Genomic DNA, 9,499 nt, shown 5'->3' on the forward strand with positions numbered 1-9,499 from the left:
AAGCATCAAAGGGATCTCATTGTTGAAAGGTATCATTCAGGAGAAGGGTACAGAAACATTTCCACAGCATTGGATATACCATGGAACACAGTGAAGATAGTCATCAAAAAGTGGAGACAGTATGGGACAACAGTGGCGTTGCAAAGACCTGGACGTCCCTCCAAAACTGATGAAAAGACAAGACGAACACTGGTCAGGGAGGCTGCCAAGAGACCTAGAGCAACGCTGAAGGAGCTGCAGAAATTTCTAGCAAGTACTGGTTGTGTACTACATGTGACGACACTCTCTCATATTCTCCATATGTCTGGACTATGGGGTAAGATTGCAGGATGGAAGCCTTTTCTTACACAGTAAAATATCCAGGCCCGGCTAAAATTTGCAAAACAATACATCAAATCTCTCAAAAGCATGTTGGAAAATGTGTTATGGTCTGATGAGACCAAGGTTGAACTTTCTGGCCACAATTCCAAAAGGTACGTTTGGTGCAAAAACAACACTTTGCATCACCAAAAGACCACCATCCCCATGGTTAAGCATGGTGGTGGCAGTATCATGCTTTGGGGTTGTTTTTCTTCAGCTGGAACTGGGGCTTTAATCATGGTGGGGTGAATTAGGAACAGTTCCAAATACTGGTCACTTTTGGCCCAAAACCTTCAGGCATCTGCTAGAAAGCTGAAGATGAAGAGGAATTTCACCTTTCAACATGACAATGACCCCACGCATACATCCAAATCAACAAAAGAATAGCTTCACCAGAAGAAAATTAAAGTTTTGGAATGGCCCAGCAAGAGTCTAGACTTAAATCCAATAGAAAATCTGTGGGGTGACCTGATGAGGGCTGTGCACAAGAGATGGCCTCACAATCTGACAGATTTGAAGTGCTTTTGCAAGGAAGAGTGAGCAAATATTGCCAAGTCAGAATGTGCCATGCTGATAGACTCCTACCCAAGAAGAATGAATGTTGTAATTAAATCAAAAGGTGCTTCAACAAAGCATTAATTTACGGGAGTGCACACTTAAGCAATCAGCTTATTGTACATTTTTTATTTTTTATATTTTTCCCCTAACAGATTTGTTTGTTTTTCAATTGAATTGTAAACGTTATAGTTCACATTAAAGATAGGAAAAGTTTTGAAATGATTTATTGTGGTCTCATTTTTAGATCACAAAAACCTGGCATTTTAACAGGGGTGTGTACATTTTTTATATCCATTGTAAGTATGTATATATATATATATATATATATATATATATATATATATATATATATATATATATATATATATATATATATATATATATATATATATATATTTTATATATATATATATATATATATATATATATATATATATATATATATATATATATTATATATATATATATATATTTATATATATATATATATATATATATATTTATATATATATATATATATATATATATATTTATATATATATATATATATATATATATATATATATATATATATATATATATATATATATATATATATATATATATATATATATTTATATTTATATATATATATTTACATATATATATATATATATATATATATATATATATATATATATATATATATATATATATATATATATATATATATAACACAAACACACACACACACACACACACACACACACACACACACACACCTATGGAGCTGAGAAAGTAAGTAAAAACATCTAGTAAGCTCAGTATTTGTTAACTTGGGAAAACCATGCAACATAACAACACATCCGAAAAGGAAGCAATCAATATATATATTTTTTTCTTATAGCTTTACATCCCCTCAGCTTTGTCAGTTAGTGTCTGAGAAAGAACCTGTTACCAATTTGCACTTGGCCCATTTTGACTCTGAAATGTGCGAAGTGTCACTAGTTAATTTTGTGCTAATTACATAAGAAAAAGATATTAAGTAACATAATAATATAATACTATTAAACTGAAGTATTATAAGATCAAATTCTACTGGTAGCAAGCAGAGTGGGCCCTCTCGTATGGGCATTCAGAGATGCCCATCACAGGACATACATACACACTCACACACACACACACACACACACACACACACACACACACACACACACACACATATAATACACACAACTATTTGAGTAGCACCATTTCACTTTCCCACCTGTCCTTGGGATGTAGGAGAAAATCAGACCACTCTCCCCCACTGAAAAGTTACATGGTCACAAGAAGACATGCAGACTTCAGCCAGAAGACATTGATTGATACATTTATGTATAGGACAGATCACATGTTTATACTTTACTACCTAGATAAATATATATATAAAACAAATAGTTAAACGTTCAACAACACAGATACAAGAATTAGAATTTTTAAGGTCTAGTGTAATAAACCACTATGCCATTCAGCTAGGTAATAATGAAGGTGAATTCTCATCAGCACTAATGATACTTGTCAAATGAGACACGTGTTTATGGTCTCTAATACTGACACTCAGCTGTCTTTCAAAGGTCACTCATAGAATCGCATTAAAAAATTCTAGAACAGCAGTTCTTTTTTACATCAAGCTGTGCACACACTTCCTACACTCATCACAGGCCTGCGATACCACGAAACTTTTAGAATCTGAATGCATTCTACAAAAGACATCAGGTAGCCCCATCAGAACTGAGACATCAACAGGAACTTGATTAATGTTCCACTGCCAATCATGAGCGGACAGGTTATCCACTGTGGTGACCCCTAACTGGGAAGAAACCGAAATAAGAAGAAGAATACTGGTACCTATGGCTACTTAAGATACTTGACTGTAATTTATGTCTAACTGGAGTTTGCATGAACTCTTCTAGAGCACTGAATATTACAGATTTAACCATTAAAATCAATGCTTGACTTCATCTCTGCTTCTACATTTTGAAAAGTTTGGGTTTACACTATCTGAATAACACTGAAGAAAGTCTCCATCTGGGGAGCACCTGAACAAGCAAATAAATAAATACATAAATATCTTGGCCCCTTACTTTTCAATAATTTCATTAATAACTTTCAGAAATCCATAGATAATGCTACACTGATCCAGTATGCTGATGACTTCACAATCATCTGTACAGCAAACTGTCCTTCCGAACTCCATCAGAAAACCCAAACAGCCTTTTTCAACACCGAAACTTGGATGCTAAACAACCATCCCGCTCTCAATGCTAACAAAACAAAAATCATGATATTCTCTCCTTTGACAAATTTCACCATAGGCAAAAGCTCCTTTAAAATAAAAAGCCACAACAACACTCTAATTGATACTGTAAGTCACACCAAACTGCTCAGATTCACCACTGATGAGCATTTAAAATTCGGTATCCACATCCAAAATAATATATAAAAAATCACCAAAAACTAGGTCTGCTGTACAGACAAAATAGCTATCTAATTGCTTCTGCCAGACATACTCTAAGCTCCTCCTCCTACCTGCTATAACAAAGTCTGTAAATTTGCTACAGGGTCCAAATACTCCAGCCATCACTGCCTATCCCTCCACTCCCTAAACTGGCTAAAGCTTCCTAATTACCTGAAATTCCTACAACTCACCACTGCTCACAAACTCATATTACAACCCTCCATCTACCTCTCTTTTTCATCTGTCTTAACCCCTTACCTCCCCAGTCGTACTCTTAGATCTGAAAACCAAAACCTCCTTAAAATCTATAAATCCCTTGACCCTACTGGCCAATTATTTCTATCACACTCCTTAGCTAAACTATGGAATTCTCTCCCCCTCCCTCCACTGTACTCACAACCACTCTAATTTCAAATTTCTCCTCCATTCTTACCTTACCTTATACTGGGACTGCTCCTGCACCCCTCCCACCTAAATTATACTGTTGACTCTTTCAAACCTCCTTTCACTAACATTATTCTTAGAATAAACACTAAACTTGTATAAACACTTTGACTTGTACTTGTAATTATATTAGCTGTATTAGTTTTGACTTTATTTAAACATATACTCCCTGATTTTGCATTTGCATATTAAATTGTATATTTATGCTTTTGTATAATGTATATTCCATACTTTACTTATGTTATATTCTGTTAACTGATTTTGGAGCTATTCTCCCCGGGCCTCCACTGAAAATGGGCTCTGCTTGGCCCAGTGGGCTTCTCTGGTCATCAAACTGGAAATAAATAATAAATAAAATGTGCAAAAATCGTAGGTTAAGGGCAAGGAAATAATTAATTTCCTGGAAGACAGCAAACTTAAATTACCTCAAAAGCTAAAAGGACAGAATCAAGATACATTTTATGAAACCACTCCTATCAAACTATCCCTGTGACATATATAAACTGATAATTTTTGAGGTACAGGCCTGCAAATCGGTGGGGCTGCAAAGAACTTTGATAACATACTGAAAAAGAAGACAGCACCTGCTTTGTATTTATATTTCCTACAATAACCCCTTGATTTTTAAAGCTGAGGTAAGGAAATGTACCTGTTTCACCAGTGTTAATGCACATCCAGCATAAAATCATATCCATGTGGCAAGTGATGGTCCATAATTACACATTAAGTCTAATAAATTGTTATTACAGGCCTTGACCAATGACCTAGTCATGCATTCAAATGCCCTTCACATGTTCTTCATAAAACTACAGCTGTCATAAATAAAATTTGTCCATGTGTGTAAAGAAAATGCAAAACATAAATTAAGTATTAGTGATATGACAAAAATTAACAGGCTGAAAGAATATTTGACAATTTAAAAACAGCCAGAAGGTCAGATGGTTCAGATTTGTTCTATTACAAGATCAAGGAGGACTTGCATGCTGCTGGAAAAGGGTGCTGTTGAAAGGCAAGGAAAACAAAACTAGCAGCACAATGAACTTCTCCACTATCCACTGCACCATCATATTGTGCCACCTTGCAAGACTTACTGCCTATTACAGTCTATGTTGTTTATTTGTGCACACACGCACACACATACATAGCAGTAAGATCAAATCAATCACTTCACTCTATGTCCCTTACATTAAACAAACACATCTCTGCTTGGAGGCATTATGTTGATCACACCTATAGAAAGGTGAACAAGGCTAAAATATTACTGTGCATTAAGATGGAGTCTGATGCTGCTAAGGTGACTATGATACACACTGTAAGAAAAAGTCTAAACCTTAATCTACAATATTTCTGGCATATTTAGAAAAGCAATTCAAACAAAGTTCCTTTGGTGGGAAAACCCCTTGTAATACAGTCTATATAACATATGATTTAGCTATCCTTTTATCTAAAATAAGAGGAATAAACAATAACTGAATAACAATATACAGTCAGACACTGCCGATAAGTTTAATGTGAATTAATTTTAGGTCTATAACATTTCAAGAAGCAACCAGCAATTCAACAATCATCCATTCTAAATACAGAATGAAATAAAATATAAGAAATATTAGATGCAAATAATCTGGCTGAAAAATACTATGACAAGTTTTGCTGACCAAAATTTAAATTTCACAGAAAGAAGTAATCCAATACAAAATTAAAAAAAATGAAAAAAATGCTGGTCCACTTACAAAAAAAAATAGTAGGAAACAAGTGATGATCCTATGAACATCTGTGCTACAATATGTTTTACTGGACCAACAAATATTTACAATACAGCTGGCTTGATTATTCAGGCTGCAGGAGCCCTTCATCAAGACTCAACCTGTAACATTTTTACATTTTCAGGGGGCAAGAAGTAGACTTTCTATCAAAGAAATATCAAAGGAATGTAAGCAAAGTTGTGACAGCAACACCTCCCAACACCAAAGCTTTGTTTTCAGACTACTCATTTATGTGAGGCTATATCCATAAAAACAATCCATTTAGAGTCTAGGTTTCCTCCTCCCAAGGTACATGGCCTTCCTTACATAAAATACACAAACCACACATGTACTCATGACTGTCCCTCCTTAGTAAATATTCTCCAAAGGCACACAAAATTAAAAGCAGAATGGGAATGTTTCTAGACAATTTACTCGTCTGATCTGGGAACAGGTTGTATGCCTGTCTTTGTCATAAATAATGCAAGTTTAGGGGCCTACATCTAATGTAGCTGGCTAGACAAGAACCATTATGCTAATTAAAATATAATATGTTTTGACAGAAGCCTTTAAAATGCACAGTACTAGGCATAATCACGTCGGATCCCACCCTTGTTAATTAGCATGAGGTTTCCGATTACAACGTAAATCTAATATGACACTATAAATACGAAAGTTTCCAGTTATAAAAAAATGTCAACCTACACATTTAAATTGCACTTTGTGTGAGACATAGACTGACAAAAGCAAGATCGCTCTGAGTCTTTAAAAACACTCGTGGTACAATGGCCATTGAGAATTGATAAAAACTTTATGAATCTAGTTAGGTCTTGGAAGGCAAACATAACAGAAAAATAAAATGTCTCCTTGATAAAATTACATTTTAGCAACATCAGCACCATACGACAAGATTCACATCTGCAACAATTTTAAAAATCCATACAACTGAACACCGTGCTTCATCTGTACCCAGTCTTCCATGCAGATCCAGACTACATTTTACAAAAGGCGCAAAACGCTGTGAGGAAAGCAAATTAAGTGTGAAAGCTAACCCCTGTACATCAAAATACGAATACAAAGCATCTCATAAAATGTGTGGCCCCATTGCTCCTCCATAACCTGGTGACAGTTCCGACCCCTCTAGTACTAACATCCTAGCAACGTGCGGCCGACGGAAGTAGCAGTTTAAAGCATTCCTAGTGCACAAGAAACCCGATATTAGGTACTTAGCAGCAGCTGGTACTTAAACCGTGTTCATATATACGATTTGTTTTCAGAACTGTAAACTTACAGTGAAATAACACACACTTACAGTATCTTACAGCCTGTAAGATACTGTGTGTTATTTCACTGTTAAGTTACAGGATGGAATGGGAGGACTGCTGCTGCATTTACTTAAAGAGTACAAGTAGCGTCAGGAAAGAGTACACTGGGTGCTCACTCTTGGTTATGTCAGGACATTCATGCTGCCTCATATAACTGAGAATAACATTTTTTTTTACATTTGTGTGCGTTTATTTGTGAAAATGAGCGCAAAGGGTGTAAATGTTTGGTTCCCATACTATAACCTACACGTTTAAACCGATCTGTTGAAGACATCCCTACACATAACGCTTAGTACACAAACCTAAATAAAGAAAATGACGGCTGTGCAACAGCAAGTGGGCTTCTCTGCGCTTTGTTAGTCGTTACCCCAAAACACAACAGTACAATCTAAGAATGTACCCCCCCCCCCTTTTAGAAGCGTAGAAATCCTGCACCAAACGATGACCCCGGTCCTTAAATATGTATAGATGTATGTACAAATTGCTGTATGTCTGTATGCAGACAGACATAAACACAGAGACACACAATCATGCACATTGAGGAGAGCTGAATTACCACCTGGAACACATAAATATTGTAGAAATATACGGATTGTGGACAGCATCATTCATTCACCACCAAGCCCTGTCCCCTCCACAGACGGCACCGCGCCACCACTCCTGCTGGCGCAGCCATTCTCTTCATCACTGGCATTTCAACCTGCAAAACATTGTGAAGCACACACTTCTACACCAACAAAGCATTATCACCTTCCCTTGTACCCTTGAGTAATTGGTTTAATTTCTCCGTACCCAACATTTTTGTAAATAGAAGCACACAACAAGCAAATATCTGGTAAACATTTCTGCCCTTACCTCCTACTCGTACACGCACTTGCTGGCAGCTGCCCTTAAATCCCGGGCGAGCCCACCGGGAGCTGCTGAAGCAAGCGGCGGCCACGCCGTGCAGCAGGGACCCGCTGGCCAGTGGTCAAGCAGCAGCCATGTAGTAGCTCACCCACATTTCCAGAACGACGTAGCGAAAGCCCCCTAAAATCCACACTCCAGCCCGGGGAGACAGCCACGCACGCCCAAAAACCGAAAGTGCCTCTTGGATTCACCTCGCTCCTATTGCTTATTTGCCTTCTTTCATAGCCATTTCCTTTCAGCACACCAAGCCCGCTCCCTGCAGGCAGTAACAACACCTTAGACTGGCACCGTATGGATAAGGTACAAAAATTATAAAAAGGTAGGTAAGAGCCACTGGCTGTTACAGCAAATATGTTTCCTTTGCACCTAAACGGACCAGCACCAAAGCAACAAATGCAGTCCACTTCACATCTGCGCCCTTTCAGCACCACCACCACCACGCCACAGGGGACTAAGGGATCCTGTTATATCCAACGAGAGGTATGTTTTGCATCCGTTAACCAAACGAGAAAAGCACGTAAATGCTGCAGCTTGTGTCCTTTACAGGCTCCGGTGTAAATTTTCAGTAAAATGGGGAAAGGGGTAAGCAGCTGATCCGGCCGTATATCCAAGATTTTTCGGTCTATGTCTATCTACATACGATGTGATTGGAGCACCCCAGCGGGTAGGGGAAGGAGGACCCTCAGTAAAAAAAAATGTTTGCTTACAGACCGCTCTTGAAAATGACAAACCAATTTCTAATATGTGTGGTAGTGTACAGGGAGAAGCAGCCAGTAACTGAGAAAGAAACGGAGGCAGAGATCTAAGGAGACGAGCAGACCTGAAAACCTGGAACTGGATATTTCCACTTCATGGAGAGGTGCTCCACCTAGCAGGTCTGGGAGTAGCTGTTGTAACAGCATCTGGACTCAAGAGTCACAAGGATTTCATGTCGTGTCGAATGCACCGACGTACTTCAACAGAAACATTTTTACTGCATTCCGAAGAAGAAAAAAACTTATGGTCTACAGAAATTATGGATGTCTGGGTATATAACTGTGAATGGAGCTCTGAAAAAGTAAACAATATACACACAAACAATAAACAGTAATGGCATCCCTGAGATACAATGCCCGCTGTAACATAACACTATTTTTCCCCAACACACTTATTTACGATTTATTTAATGTCAAACATAATACTACAATACAGATAATATGTAAGTGAAGTCATTTACTATTCATTTAAATGTTGCTTTTTTCTTTTACGAAACAATTTATTCCCAGGGCCATCAATAAGTCATTTTCTTACTTTGTTGTCAAGGGCACCGGGACCATAAGGCGGGGGGACGAGCGCCACCCCACCCCCCACTATAAATAAAGTCATGAACTGTACCCCCAGATACAGACTCAGATGTGTTTTTTTTAATAAACAAAGTTATGTCAGAAAAACAGAAAAACGGACATCAGAAAAACAGAAAGTGTGTGTGTGTGTGTGTGTGTGTGTGTGTGTGTGTGTGTGTGTGTGTGTGTTCGCACGCGCGCGTGGGTCCGGTTGTCTGCCAGTGTCCTTGAGTGCATGTATGCCAGTGTTCACAAAAGCATGCATGTGACTTTACCCGAGTGCACGTGTTTATATACGGGTGTGTCTGAATGCGAGTGCATGAGTACCTGTATATATAGGTTCATAGGTAAGTACTAGGC

General features: G+C 37.6%; 1 protein-coding gene across 14 annotated transcripts in view; it reads right to left on the minus strand.

Moving 5' to 3' along the window:
* The window catches only part of ADGRL3 (adhesion G protein-coupled receptor L3), a 3,684,852-nt gene extending 3,675,676 nt beyond the window's left edge, over positions 1-9,176 (minus strand). For 6 of the 14 annotated variants that reach the window (XM_044060915.1, XM_044060918.1, XM_044060917.1 and 3 more), the window contains exon 1: positions 7,764-8,691. The gene's annotated coding sequence lies outside the window, so the exon portion shown is untranslated. Of the gene's footprint in view, positions 1-7,763 lie in introns of all 14 variants that reach the window. The other 8 variants (XM_044060927.1, XM_044060921.1, XM_044060922.1 and 5 more) reach the window with 3 other exon arrangements.
* Between the last annotated feature and the right edge of the window lie 323 nt (positions 9,177-9,499).

The sequence above is a fragment of the Protopterus annectens genome, chromosome 2.part0 (genome assembly GCF_019279795.1).
Source record: "Protopterus annectens isolate FY-2018-M chromosome 2.part0, PAN1.0, whole genome shotgun sequence".
Classification (NCBI taxonomy): domain Eukaryota; kingdom Metazoa; phylum Chordata; order Ceratodontiformes; family Protopteridae; genus Protopterus; species Protopterus annectens.